This window comes from Oncorhynchus gorbuscha, linkage group LG18 (genome assembly GCF_021184085.1).
Source record: "Oncorhynchus gorbuscha isolate QuinsamMale2020 ecotype Even-year linkage group LG18, OgorEven_v1.0, whole genome shotgun sequence".
NCBI lineage: Eukaryota > Metazoa > Chordata > Actinopteri > Salmoniformes > Salmonidae > Oncorhynchus > Oncorhynchus gorbuscha.
In genome coordinates this window covers 62,548,601-62,564,076 of record NC_060190.1, presented here as the reverse complement: position 1 = coordinate 62,564,076, position 15,476 = coordinate 62,548,601, and the positions used below count along the sequence as shown (strand labels likewise).

Genomic DNA, 15,476 nt, shown 5'->3' with positions numbered 1-15,476 from the left:
GGCGGGTGCCTGAATGCTAGTGCCAACTGTGAAGGAGGAATAATGGCCTGGGGATGTTTTTCGTGGTGCTGGCTAAGCCCCTTTTTTCCAGTGAAGGGAAATCTTAACGCTACAGCATACAGTACAATGACATTCTAGATGATTCTGTGTTTCCGACTGGCAACAGTTTGGGGAAGGCCCTTTCCTGTTTCAGCATGACAATGCCTCCGTGCACAAAGTGAGGTCCATACAGAAATGTTTTGTTGAGTTCAATGTGAAAAAGCTTGACTTGATTGCTTAGAGCCCTGACCTCAACCCCATCAAACTCCTTTGGGATGAATTGGAATGCCGCCAGGCCTAATCGCCCAACATCAGTAATGCTCTTGTGACTGATTGGAAGCAAGTCCCCGCAGTAATGTTCTAACATCTATTGGAAAGCCTTCCCAGAAGAGTGGAGGCTGTTATAGCAGCAAAGGGGGGACCAACTCTATTTTAATGACCATGATTTTGGAATGAGATGTTCCACAAGCAGGTGTCTATATACTTTTGGTCATGTAGTGTGTAACCTCTTATTTCTGTTTTTAATCCCATTATCTCAAAGTGAGCTGTACTGATCACATTTTACATTAGAATTGTGCCTTCCGCTGCCCAAGGTCTCAGTTGTAGAATTTGGTAAAAAAAATATATGCAACTTGGTCCTATATTTGTGAGTTTTGTTGCATTTGTTATTCGAGGGTTACTGAAAAATAAAATATTTTTAATTTGTGGGAATATTCTGATGCTTTGGTCTTGGCCGCACTATCTCCACCTACTGGTGACTTTTTGTTGTATATTTCACTTGCATTTCTGCTGCAAGTCACTTAATACAGAGTGCTACTGATACTCTGCTCAGTATCATCACCCCTGAAATGAAAAAATAAATAACTAACTTTCTGTGTCCTTTGCCACATAGTAAAAGTGTTTATTTGCTAAGTCCTATGCTTGTCTATATTTGTTCACACACTGCAAGCTCTGGTTCGATCAACCTTGGCAGTTAATAAGTAAAATGTGAATATTATCCCAACAGGATGCCTGGTTTTAAAATGTAGGTGTGTGTTGTCAATTTCCAGGCTTTGTGTTTTTTTGCTTACAAATACAGTATGGACAGATGGGTGAAATGTCCTCAGAAGTCATTATCTGTGAGCCTCCCCAGAAATGGTTTCCTTTCATTACATGTAGAACGTTAGTCATGTATTGTTCCTCTGTTGCTCATCATGCCCTCAGCAGCAGGGGAGAACATCATGAAATCCACCCCCTTTGGAAATTCAGAGTAGATTATTTTCATCTGCTTAATTACCTAATTAACAGAAAGCTAATTACTTTGTTGTGTGCATGAGTGCATATGGAGAGGGTGTTACATAATTGATAGTAATCCTCAATTAATTTGTTTTAAAGCAGCACTCTATCAAGTCAAGGCCTAATCCACAGCATATCGGCAACATCAAACCAACAATATGTAAAAACAATTCATACAAAAACACTTTTGTTAGACACCATTGAGCTTAATATGCCCCATATTCAACTGCAGATACATTTAGCTGACTTTGTAATGTGTGTTGTATTGTCTTTTAATGGATCAACATTTTTAATTGGAAGTTCACCTAGAGAATTATATTTTTTGAGTACATTGTATGATTACAACTTTGATGCAAATTGAGAGGGGTGCTGTTGTTACTATAAAGGCCCACTATCAAAATAAAGTCGCACACTCCATATATAAACTCCCAGTAATTTAATGGGTATTTACCAACATTTCGGCATCACTGTGCCTTCTTCAGGTTAATGTCATGAATACTTGAATACCAGACATTACACTGAGGACGGCACAGAGATGCCGAAACGTAGTGGAGAGGGTAGTAAGTTTTAAGTTCCTCGGCGTACACATCACAGACAAACTGAATTGGTCCACCCACACAGACCGCATCGTGAAGAAGGCGCAGCAGCGCCTCTTCAACCTCAGGACGCTGAAGAAATTTGGCTTGTCACCAAAAGCACTCACAAACTTCTACAGATGCACAATCGAGAGCATCCTGTCGGGCTGTATCACCGCCTGGTACGGCAACTGCTCCGCCCACAACCGTAAGGCTCTCCAGAGGGTAGTGAGGTCTGCACAACGCATCACTGGGGGCAAACTATCTGCCCTCCAGGACACCTACACCACCCGATGTCACAGGAAGGCCATAAAGATCATTAAGGACAACAACCACCCGAGCCACTGCCTGTTCACCCCGCTATCATCCAGAAGGTGAGGTCAGTACAGGTGCATCAAAGTTGGGACCGAGAGACTGAAAAACAGCTTCTATCTCAAGGCCATCAGACTGTTAAACAGCCACCACTAACATTGAGTGGCTGCTGCCAACACACTGACTCAACTACAGCCACTTTAATAATGGGAATTGATGGGAAATGATGTAAAATATATCACTAGCCACTTTAAACAATGCTACCTAATATAATGTTTACATACCCTACATTATTCATCTCATATGTATACGTATATACTGTACTCTATATCATCTACTGCATCCTTATGTAATACATGTATCACTAGCCACTTTAACTATGCCACTTTGTTTACATACTCATCTCATATGTATATACTGCACTCAATACCATCTACTGTATCTTGCCTATGCCACTCTGTACCATCACTCATTCATATATCTTATGTACATATTCTTTATCCCCTTACACTTGTGTCTATAAGGTAGTTGTTTTGGAATTGTTAGCTAGATTACTTGTTGGTTATTACTGCATTGTTGGAACTAGAAGCACAAGCATTTCGCTACACTCGCATTAACATCTGCTAACCATGTGTATGTGACAAATAAAATTTGATTTGATTTCAATTGCTGGGAGTTTATATATGGAGTGTGCAACTTTATTTTGATAGTTTATTCGCCGTTAGCACCTCCACACAAACTGATTTCTCTGGGTGTGCGCCAGCTGATGTTTTTTAAGTTAATATAAATGTCTGAATCATCACTGAACAAAAATATGAACTGAACTTCTAAAGTGTTGGTCCTATGTTTAATGAGCTGAAATAAAATATCCCAGAAATGTTCCATACACGCAAAAGCTTATTTCTCTCACATTTTGTGCACAAATTTGTTTACGTCCCTGTTTGTGAGCATTTTCTCCTTTGCCAAGATAATCCATCCACCTGACAGGTGTGGCAAATCAAGAAGCTGATTAAACAGTATGATCATTACACAGGTGCACCTTGTACTGGGGCCACTAAAATGTTCAGTTTTGTCACACAACACGATGCCACAGATGTGTGTCAAGTTTTGATGGAGCATGCAATTGGCATGCTGACTGCAGGAATGTGCACCAGAGATGTTGCTAGATAATTGAATGTTAATTTCTCTACCATAAGTCACCTCAATGTCATTTTAGAGAATTTGCCAGTATGTCCATCCGGCCTTACAACTGCAGACCACGAGTACCCATGTCAGCCCAGGACCTCCACATACGGCTTCTTCACCTGCAGGAACATCTGAGACCAGTCATCCGGACAGCTGATGAAACTGTGGGTTTGCACAACTGAAGAATTTCTGCACAAACTGTCAGAAATCGTCTCGGGAAGCTCATCTATTTGCTCATCGTCCTCACCAGGGTCATGACCTAACTGCAGTTCAGTGGGCAAATCAAATGTATTTATATAGCCCTTCTTACATCAGCTGATATATCAAAGTGCTGTAAAGAAACCCAGCCTAAAACCCCAAACAGCAAGCAATGCAGGTGTAGAAGCACTGTGGCTAGGAAAAACTCCCTAGAAAGGCCAAAACCTAGGAAGAAACCTAGAGAGGAACCAGGCTTTGAGGGGTGGCCAGTACTCTTCTGGCTGTGCCGGGTGGAGATTATAACAGAACATGGCCAAGATGTTCAAATGTTCATAAATGACCAGCATGGTCAAATAATAGTAATCACAGTGAACATATCAGGGTTCCATAGCTGCAGGCAGAACAGTTGAAACTGGATGCTCACCTTTGATGGCCACATGTACATTGGAGAAGTGTGTTCTTTACAGATTAATCCCACTTTCAACTGTACCGGGCAGATGGCAGATGGAGTGTAAGGCGACCAATGGGCGAGCGGTTTGCTGATGTCAATGTTGTGAACAGAGTGCCCCCATGGTGGCGGTGAGGTTATGGTCAGGCAGGCATAAGCTATGGACAATGAACACAATTGCATTTTATCGATGGCAATTTGAATGCACAGAGATACCGTGCCGAGATCCTGAGGCCCATTGTCGTGCCATTCATCCACCATCATTACCTCATGTTTCAGCATGATAATGTACGGCCCCATGTCGCCGGGATCTTTACACAATTACCGGAACCTGAAAATGTACCAGTTCTTCCATGGCCTTGATACTCAGCAGACATGTCACCCATTAAATGAATTTGGTATTTTTCCGGTAATATTTTATGTGTACACTGCTATTTACCTGTTTTGCCGTCTTGCCAGGTCGCTGTCGCAAAATAGCTTTTTAACCTCAATGGGTCTTAGCTGGTTATATAAAGGTAATATATATATATAAAATAATTAAGCATGTTTGGGATACTCTGGATCAACATGTACAACAGCGTGTTCCACTTCCCGCCAATATCCAGCAACTTCGCACAGCCATTAACAAGAAGTGGGACAACATTCCACAGGCCACAATCAACAGCCTGATCAACTCTATGCATAGTGCCATATGTCAATCTGTTGGCACAGTTCTATCATGCGCATAGTGTGGAAAATAGGTAAGTGCATGTGACTATCAATTTCAAAACTAGATTAATTTCACCATAGACATTGTGTGACAGCTTTTGTTTTAAGGATCAATATTAATATCCAGTGCAAGATGTGCTGTTGTGTGAATTTGAAAGAACTTAATCTATGATTCCTCCCCTATATTTTTATTTATAATATCCTATGTTGGAATAGTTAATTTAGTTAATTTCCCTATTCCCCAGAATTAAGCGGTATCCATAGATATTATTCTATGTAATCTTTTTATTTGTATTTTGGGTGTACAGTACTGTATATTTGTTACACATAATCTTGTCTGTTGTATGTTTTCTTCATTGACAAAAGTTTATTTATAATTTAACACCCTGTCTGACTGCAGTTTTTGGACTTCACATGGACCAAACACAAATCCCACGCTTGCATGTTTCTGTGGCTGTATGAGAGAAGAGCAGAGGACTATTGAACACAACCCTATGGTCTGATCATGCTAACCATGCCAGGTTTGATGTGTCTCTCCCACACCTTGTGGCTGCTTGTTTCTTCTCAACTTCTTTACTACCAGAATATCCACTATGACCAGATGTGATAACAATATGTCTCTACTATGTCACCAGTACTCTTTACTATATAGCTTTGTGTTTTTTTCAGGATTGTTAAACTCAAATGTGACTTTCAGCTGCAGAGAGCTCTATCTATACAGGCATAGACATGATGTCTACATTAGAATGTAACTTTTTGTGTGACTAACAACTTAGATATGTTGTTATTAAAGTGATAATTCACGTGTTAACTGTTTTATTATATGAGCAGTAATAAGACAGTAACGGCTTCAACTGCTGTCAGTGGGTGGCGCTCTACACCAAAGAAACAGCATTTCTAAGAAAACCCATCAGCCATGTTGTGCCACCTAGATGCAGCCATGATACATTTACTGTCTTTTGTAAAGAAATCAAAGGTTCTTTGCAGACCTTGATCAAGGACAAAGAGACTTAACATATTTTCTATTGAGGTTAAATGAATGTTGCTTTTCAACAAGTGTTACCTGGACTGTTGGACCGACCAATGATAATTCTCTTCTGTAGGTGGGCAAATGACAGACATTTTAATTACTGACATAATGTCTTAAGTCCTTCAGTGACAGTAAATCGAGCTGAAACGGGGGAACATTCCGTTTTCACAGGCAGGTCGCTGAAGGCAGTTATTATAGGCTTATAACATATATTTTGAAGTAACTAATAATGTACTTTATAATATAGGGGAAGGAGTTAGTGAAGTGAATGTATAACGCAATAATTGACAACAACAAAAATATAGCTATATAGGTTGTGTTGTGGCGTGTCGTCACGCACATGCTATAAGTGAAGTTAAATTAATATATCTTTTATTAATCTGGGACAAAAACATTTTTTTCCAACAAATTTAAGGCTGAGACATAGGTGTCTAGTTTGTCCCTCTATCGAACTTTAACCTCTCGAACTCCCTCCTTCCATTGGACAAAGTGCAGAAAAAAAGAAAAGAAAACTTTCTGCCTCAATTGTAATTAGATAGCTTACAGCTAGACATTTTTACTACTGTGTATTGTAAGTGGTAACGAATATGACTTCTGTCAAAATCCTGTGAAGATCTACAATGAATGTTGTTTACCCAGCAGGTGGATATGACGTCACGGATTTGGAACATCAGAAAATAACATCCAAATTCGCGATAATTTTTTCTTTCCATGCGAATTAAAATGTAATAACATTAGAAAGAGCTCGCTCTCTTATTCGAGACAGAACGTGGCGTGAAGTCTAGATTATTTTACCGGTAACAGTGCTCTCCGTGAATGCAGCAGAGATGTATCCTCGCAGTTAAAGTTAGTCCCCCAAGCGGAGTAATGTTGGTAGTATTTACAGTGTGAATATTGCATGCTTACTTGGTATACAAGATCGCGTGTACAGTTCATTATCTCTAGCACAGAATTGTCTACTGCGTGCACCTACCATTGTCGATTGGGTAAGTTTATCGTATTCTAATGTCGTCTCGTTAGACATTGATTCTACTATTTCAGTTTGCTCACATGGAGTTTGTCTTTGTTTGCCAATGTTTTTTTAGAATGGTTTCTATGGCGAAATAAACTAATAAACAACACTAATAATATGACATGAGAGCTGAAATACTGTGTGATGTATTGTGCTATGCGCTGCAAACCGTGTATACTCTTCGAAAGGCTCAGTGATACAGCATTAGAAGAGACACTGCATTTGCTACTTTTCTAGAAGTTAGGTCGGTAGTTGTTGCTCACTTATTTTCTCATGTTTGTGACCCCGGGTAAATATCCTTTAACACAAGATCAAGTAAAAAGTGCAAGTTATACTTTGTGAAACCATGCTCTTGGTATACTCCGTCTATACACTTTGTAACTCAACATGAGTTTATTGAATGGAGAGAGGAAGTTTAGTGCGGTGATTTCTTTGGACCAAAATCAGGGATAAGGTGCTTTTCCCCACGTGGTACCTTCCACAAACTCTTCAAGACGGACCAGACTCACTGTAGATTCACATTTTGACACATTATTATTTCTTATGATTACAGAGTGGGAAGCAATATTTTTGATAGTTCAATCATGTGAATTGATATAACGAAATATGTACCAAGATTTGGTAGTTACTGTAGCACCTGCATGTCTGTAGACCTCTCTCATAATTGCAAATCACTATAATAATGTTATAATATTATTATAACGTCATTATAGTGAACTACAATTGTATTGAATACTGGTTTTATACTCTAAGCATCTCTAAGCATATTTTCTAGACTTTTATTATCCGCTACAAGTACTATCCCACTTTGTTGACTTGTTAGTGGTTGGAGGCTGGACGTTTGACAACACTTTCTTGATTGGGTTTGGTTTGTAGTAGATTAGGCTATGCATCTTTATTTGCAAGAAGATATTCCACCGCACCAGCTAATGCGAGGCCCATCACCTTCTGGCATGGTGAAATTAGAACATGAACTGATAAATGACTTATGTTTTCTATACAACAAATACCCTATCTACTATAGTATCTTGATCAAAATATAATTAGGTAATTAAATGTAATGAACTAATGTAGATAAATTAACACTTTTAGTTTGTTTGCACTTTATAATGTCATGTATTTTTTAAGTGTCTTCAGTTATTATACTATTTTGTATTATTATTTATTATTATTATTACTATTATTTACTTTTTTTTTTACTATATTAAATAATCATTATTGCAAATAAAATAACTAGACCCCCAAACTATAACCTGCAGACAGGGTGTATTATAATTTGTGAATAATTGTTGAAATATGCTGAGCATGATTGTTTCCCTAAGCAAGGAGGGAACACAACAAGCACACAACAGTTAGATATTAATAAAGAATCTGAACCGAATCTGCAGCTGGCACCATTGGAGCTAAAGCTATCTAAAAAATAAAAGGCAACTGCAGCTTTAACATCTATCATTGGCAGAGCTCCCTCTTCGTTGGTCTTTGGATTAGTCATTGTCTGAGGGAAAAAAAAAACTTTTTGTAGGAGAAGTAAAGTAAACAGCCTCCAACAAGTGAACCTTGACAACCCAGATTAAGGAAAACATTGAAGATCAAACAGTGCTGCTGCTGGGCTGTTGTCATGATCTGCCTGAGAGAGAGCTACAGACTATTTGAACAGGCACTGGGGTTTGTGTGCTCACTTATGCAGAAATGAACCTTCGCAAATGCTGACCCAGGTTTAAAAAGCACAGGGTGAACTTTCTTTGCAACTTTTCAGCCCTGGTGTTTAACACAGCCAGTGTCCAGAGAGCCCCAGCCTTTGTTCTCCTGCTGATTCTTCAACCCATGACAAGCATGACAGGAACACACTAACCATGTCCTCTCAGACTGCTTTACACCAGACCAAACTACAGTACTTTCTCTGCCCCTTATTGCAACTGAAAAAGCAGGTAAAAAATATTACAATTGAGACAGGCTAGTCTCATGCAGTGTTATGACTTAGCCTCATTGAATTCCTATTCAATCCGTAATGTTCTTATGTGTTTTCAAAAGTCCATATTTTCAGTTTGGCCTCTTCAATACATACACAGGCATTTTTGGGGGGTTCTCTTTTTGGAGAGTTGTGGCTAACTTGGTGAGAAAGTAAATCAGCCACTCATGCAATCAGTCTGAGGAGGACTCCCATCCCGGAGTGGACAGGCTTGCTCTTTCATCTGAGGGCTCACTATTTGTGAACACACACTGAAATGCCCAGTGCTGGGTATGGAGTGCCTGTAAACTGACTGTGCCCTCGCTCAATAATAGTTATTTTCGTTCCAATATGGGAATGAGGTTTCACACTACGTAGAGTTTCCAGACTAGGACTGGTATTAGGGTATTTGCTTGATTTATCTTGTAATTAATGCTTAATACAGATTACAATAATTTAAAGTGGTACCACTTATGAATAACTTTCCCTATGTATCTTGTGTATTTATCATCATCTCACTGTTGGAATATTCACACCATGAATTTCTCATGTGACTCACACATTTGTGACTCACACATTAAGATTGGTCTTAAATGTACAGGAAAGGCTTAGAGAATGAATAGTGGGATCCTAAGTAGCACAACTGTGACAGGTAGACCTACAGTATTTATTAGTATGCTATTGCATTTTAATGGAATGGCTAACAAAGGGAAGCAGGACAATATTTGCAGGGTAAAGGTTAGTGTGTCCCACCCCCTGTGGCGTGCCCAGGCAGCTGTTGCCTCTGCGCCGTGCCCCTGGCACACTGTGCTCTCCATGCCAGGCTGCCAGGCCATTGGTCAGGGAGTGGACGGCTTTAGGTGAGCTAGGAACGACTCCTCTGTCTCCATGGAGACTGCACATGCTCAGGACAGCCATTAACTCAGCCAACCATTAATTAATGTCTTCCTCTGTCATCTGTCCTTAATAAAGGGAGGAAGGTTGACAAAATGTCACTGGTAACAAGGGAAAGAAAGGAAGTGTGCAATTACTATCAATTAATTATTCATAATTAATTGATTATCATTGCATGATAAAGAAAGAAGTTGGTTGGCTTTAGTTTAACGAAAGTGTAGATATTAAAAAGGAGTTATTTTAGACTGGACATATGAATTTAGTTTATTTCACGCATTCTTTTTTCACTGCATTGATTTTTTGGGGAAGTCATTAGCTGCTATTTTGTTACCAGTTGCCAGTTTAGTTTGTATATCATTAAATTTCATGTACATTTCATAGCGATGATTTTTTTTGTAGTATCCCTTTTGACTATATTATATTGATTCTATGACTCCAAGTACTCATTCTCATTTTGCTAGGTAGTTAACGTTAGCTAGCGCTTGTCGGCTGTACCTGTGCCAGAACACCGGTATTTCTCCATCTCTAACTTGTTCTGTCTTCTTTTTAAATGGTGAACCAACATGATTTTAGCACCTTTATTTCCATGACTGATCAAAACTTGTTTCCTCGTGGCTCTCTCTCTCTTGTCCTTCTGCAGCAGACATTGCGAGCAAATATGTTTGGCACATCGAATCGCAATAAAATTGCAGTATTGAATCGCAATAGATATATAATTATCAGAATCGTGAGAATCACAATACATATCATATCGGCAACTAAGTATTGTGATAATATCGTATCATGAGGTCCCTGGCAATTCTCAGCCCTAATATTTAATCTTATACTGTACATCAGGGGTTACCAATCTTTTTTGTCCTGTGTCCGCATTTTGATATATAAAAAAACTAAATCGGGACTCCACCATATAAAAAAAGGGATGGAATCAACAGCCAATGTTACATGTTTTATTTGAGGCTATGGCAGTCTATTACAAAGAAGTCTGACAGTACTTCAATCTGAAGGAAGTATTGTTTGAAGTGACTAAAATGTATTAGAAAGGTATTGGGAAGTTCAGAAGATCATCAGGCAGTAATTGTGTATGATCATCTGTATAGAAAAGAACACCATCATTGCTTTAAATGATAATATTATTCTCCCCCCAGGCTGATTTGGTTCCAGTCCTGTCCACTCTGTTCTAACGAGTCATGCGCAGCTTTTGAGCATTTTAGAGGGAAACAGAAGACATACTTGTTCCAAAGGGTCATAATAGCTTATAGGTTCAACTGTTCAAAAGTTAGAGCCACAGTGTTTAAGCTGCAGTCATTTAACTGTGGTGCTGCGCCACTGCAAAATCATTGCCACCATGCTAAACAAAACAAGTAATGATTAGAAAAATCTGGCAACCCCATAGTAGAATAGTTTATCTATTTACCTAGTCGGCTTGTTGTTGTGTGTTCTATGCGAGATAAATATTCCTCTAGAGGCGCATTCAAGTTACGAATGCCATGGGGAGTGAAACATGTATTCTGACAAGCAGTCAATCCACAATAATTATTGTGTCATGCAGGTGAATGAGGACCCAAAAGCGACTTGGCGAAAACAGAGTATTTAATCCAGAATAAACTTTACAAAACAAAAAGCATAATACTACACGTAAAGACGAGAACGGACTGGAGACTTGATCGAGAACTGCAGGTTGCCTCGGGAAGGCACTTGAACCTAGCAGACTCAGACACCTGCTCACCACGCAGCATCTGAGGGAAACACGACACGACAGGGCAAAACATAGACACAGCACGGTGAATTATAAATGAGGATCCGACAGGGCAGGTACGGGAAACAAGGAGTGAAATAGGGACTCTAATCAGGGAAAAGGATCGGGAACAGGTGTGGGAAGACTAAATGATGATTAGGGGAATAGGAACAGCTGGGAGCAGGAACGGAACGATAGAGAGAAGAGAGAGCGAGAGAGTGAGAGAGGGAGGGGAGAGAGGGGATAGAAAGAGGGAAAGAACCTAATAAGACCAGCAGAGGGAAACGAATAGAATGGGAAGCACAGGGACAAGACAAGATAATAAATGACAAAACATGACAGTACCCCCCACTCACCGAGCGCCTCCTGGCGCACTCGAGGAGGAATCCTGGCGGCAACGGAGGAAATCATCAATGAGTGAACGGTCCAGCACGTCCCGAGACGGAACCCAACTCCTCTCCTCAGGACCGTAACCCTCCCAATCCACTAAGTATTGGTGACCCCGTCCCCGAGAACGCATGTCCATGATCTTATGTACCTTGTAAATAGGTGCGCTCTCGACAAGGACGGGAGGGGGGAGGGAAGACGAACGGGGGTGCGAAGAAAGGGCTTAACACAGGAGACATGGAAGACAGGATGGACGCGACGAAGATGTCGCGGAAGAAGCAGTCGCACAGCGACAGGATTGACGACCTGGGAGACACGGAACGGACCAATGAACCGCGGAGTCAACTTACGAGAAGCTGTCGTAAGAGGAAGGTTGCGAGTGGAAAGCCACACTCTCTGGCCGCAACAATACCTAGGACTCTTAATCCTGCGTTTATTGGCGGCTCTCACAGTCTGTGCCCTGTAGCGGCAAAGTGCAGACCTCACCCTCCTCCAGGTGCGCTCACAACGTTGGACAAACGCTTGAGCGGAGGGAACGCTGGACTCGGCAAGCTGGGAAGAGAATAGAGGAGGCTGATAACCCAGACTACTCTGAAACGGAGATAACCCGGTAGCAGACGAAGGAAGCGAGTTGTGAGCGTATTCTGCCCAGGGGAGCTGTTCTGCCCAAGACGCAGGGTTTCTGAAAGAAAGGCTGCGTAGTATGCGACCAATCGTCTGATTGGCCCTCTCTGCTTGACCGTTAGACTGGGGATGAAACCCGGGAAGAGAGACTGACGGACGCACCAATCAAACGACAGAACTCCCTCCAAAACTGTGACGTGAATTGCGGGCCTCTGTCTGAAACGGCGTCTAACGGGAGGCCATGAATTCTGAACACATTCTCGATAATGATTTGTGCCGTCTCCTTAGCGGAAGGAAGTTTAGCGAGGGAATGAAATGTGCCGCCTTAGAGAACCTATCGACAACCGTAAGAATCACAGTCTTCCCCGCAGACAAAGGCAGACCGGTAATGAAGTCTAGGGCGATGTGAGACCATGGTCGAGAAGGAATGGGGAGCGGTCTGAGACGACCGGCAGGAGGAGAGTTACCCGACTTAGTCTGCGCGCAGTCCGAACAAGCAGCCACGAAACGGCGCGTGTCACGCTCCTGAGTCGGCCACCAAAAGCGCTGGCGAATAGACGCAAGAGTGCCTCGAACACCGGGATGACCAGCTAACTTGGCAGAGTGAGCCCACTGAAGAACAGCCAGACGAGTGGAAACAGGAACGAAAAGGAGGTTACTAGGACAAGCGCGCGGCGACGCAGTGTGCGTGAGTGCTTGCTTAACCTGTCTTTCAATTCCCCAGACTGTCAACCCGACAACACGCCCATAAGGAAGAATCCCCTCGGGATCAGTAGAAGCCACAGAAGAACTAAACAGACGGGATAAGGCATCAGGCTTGGTGTTCTTGCTACCCGGACGGTAAGAAATCACAAACTCGAAACGAGCGAAAAACAACGCCCAGCGAGCTTGACGGGCATTAAGTCGTTTGGCAGAACGGATGTACTCAAGGTTCTTATGGTCTGTCCAAACGACAAAAGGAACGGTCGCCCCCTCCAACCACTGTCGCCATTCGCCTAGGGCTAAGCGGATGGCGAGCAGTTCACGGTTACCCACATCATAGTTGCGCTCAGATGGCGACAGGCGATGAGAAAAATAAGCGCAAGGATGAACCTTATCGTCAGACTGGAAGCGCTGGGATAGAATGGCTCCCACGCCTACCTCTGAAGCGTCAACCTCGACAATGAATTGTCTAGTGACGTCAGGAGTAACGAGGATAGGAGCGGACGTAAAACGTTCTTTTAGAAGATCAAAAGCTCCCTGGGCGGAACCGGACCACTTAAAACACGTCTTGACAGAAGTAAGAGCTGTGAGAGGGGCAGCAACTTGACCGAAATTACGAATGAAACGCCGATAGAAATTAGCGAAACCTAAAAAGCGCTGCAACTCGACACGTGACCTTGGAACGGGCCAATCACTGACAGCTTGGACCTTAGCGGAATCCATCTGAATGCCTTCAGCGGAAATAACGGAACCGAGAAAAGTAACGGAGGAGACATGAAAAGAGCACTTCTCAGCCTTTACGTAGAGACAATTCTCTAAAAGGCGCTGTAGAACACGTCGAACGTGCTGAACATGAATCTCGAGTGACGGTGAAAAAATCAGGATATCGTCAAGATAGACAAAAACAAAGATGTTCAGCATGTCTCTCAGAACATCATTAACTAATGCCTGAAAAACAGCTGGCGCATTAGCGAGACCAAACGGCAGAACCCGGTACTCAAAATGCCCTAACGGAGTGTTAAACGCCGTTTTCCACTCGTCCCCCTCTCTGATGCGCACGAGATGGTAAGCGTTACGAAGGTCCAACTTAGTAAAGCACCTGGCTCCCTGCAGAATCTCGAAGGCTGATGACATAAGGGGAAGCGGATAACGATTCTTAACCGTTATGTCATTCAGCCCTCGATAATCCACGCAGGGCGCAGAGTACCGTCCTTCTTCTTAACAAAAGAACCCCGCCCCGGCCGGAGAGGAAGAAGGCACTATGGTACCGGCGTCAAGAGACACAGATAAATAATCCTCGAGAGCCTTACGTTCGGGAGCCGACAGAGAGTATAGTCTACCCCGAGGAGGAGTGGTCCCCGGAAGGAGATCAATACTACAATCATACGACCGGTGAGGAGGAAGGGAGTTGGCTCGGGACCGACTGAAGACCGTGCGCAGATCATGATATTCCTTCTCCGGCACTCCTGTCAAATCGCCAGGTTCCTCCTGAGAAGTGGGGACAGAAGAAATGGGAGGGATGGCAGACATTAAGCACTTCACATGACAAGATACGTTCCAGGATAGGATAGAATTACAAGACCAATTAATAGAAGGATTATGACATACTAGCCAGGGATGACCCAAAACAACAGGTGTGAAAGGTGAACGAAAAATCAAAAAAGAAATAGTCTCACTGTGGTTACCAGATACTGTGAGAGTTAAAGGTAGTGTCTCAAATCTGATACTGGGAAGATGACTACCATCTAAGGCAAACATGGGCGTAGGCTTGTCTAACTGTCTGAAAGGAATGTTATGTTTCCGAACCCATGCTTCGTCCATGAAACAACCCTCAGCCCCAGAGTCAATCAAGGCACTGCATGTAGCACCCGAACCGGTCCAGCGTAGATGGACCGACATAGTAGTACAAGATCTAGATGAAGAGACCTGAGTAGTAGCGCTCACCAGTAGCCCTCCGCTTACTGATGGGCTCTGGCCTCTTACTGGACATGAATTAACAAAATGTCCATCAAATCCGCAATAGAGGCACAGGCGGTTGGTGATCCTCCGTTCCCTCTCCTTAGTCGAGATGCGAATCCCTCCCAGCTGCATGGGCTCAGTCTCAGAGCCAGAGGAGGGAGATGGTTGCGATGCGGAGCAGGGAAACACCGTTGATGCGAGCTCTCTTCCACGAGCCTGGTGACGAAGATCTACCCGTCGTTCTATGCGGATGGCGAGAGCAATCAAAGAGTCCACACTGGAAGGAACCTCCCGAGAGAGAATCTCATCTTTGACCACTGTGTGGAGTCCCTCCAGAAAACGAGCGAGCAGCGCCGGCTCGTTCCAGTCACTAGAGGCAGCAAGAGTACGAAACTCTATAGAGTAATCCGTTATGGATCGATCACCTTGGCATAGGGAAGCCAGG

At 42.5% G+C, this 15,476-nt stretch overlaps 1 protein-coding gene across 8 annotated transcripts in view; it reads left to right on the top strand.

The window, feature by feature from the left end:
- The first annotated feature begins 6,359 nt into the window (after positions 1-6,359).
- Positions 6,360-15,476, top strand: part of LOC124003597 (forkhead box protein P1-B-like) — a 247,620-nt gene continuing 238,503 nt past the window's right edge. For 6 of the 8 annotated variants that reach the window (XM_046311980.1, XM_046311979.1, XM_046311978.1 and 3 more), the window contains exon 1: positions 6,361-6,756. The gene's annotated coding sequence lies outside the window, so the exon portion shown is untranslated. Of the gene's footprint in view, positions 6,757-15,476 lie in introns of all 8 variants that reach the window. The other 2 variants (XM_046311984.1, XM_046311983.1) reach the window with 2 other exon arrangements.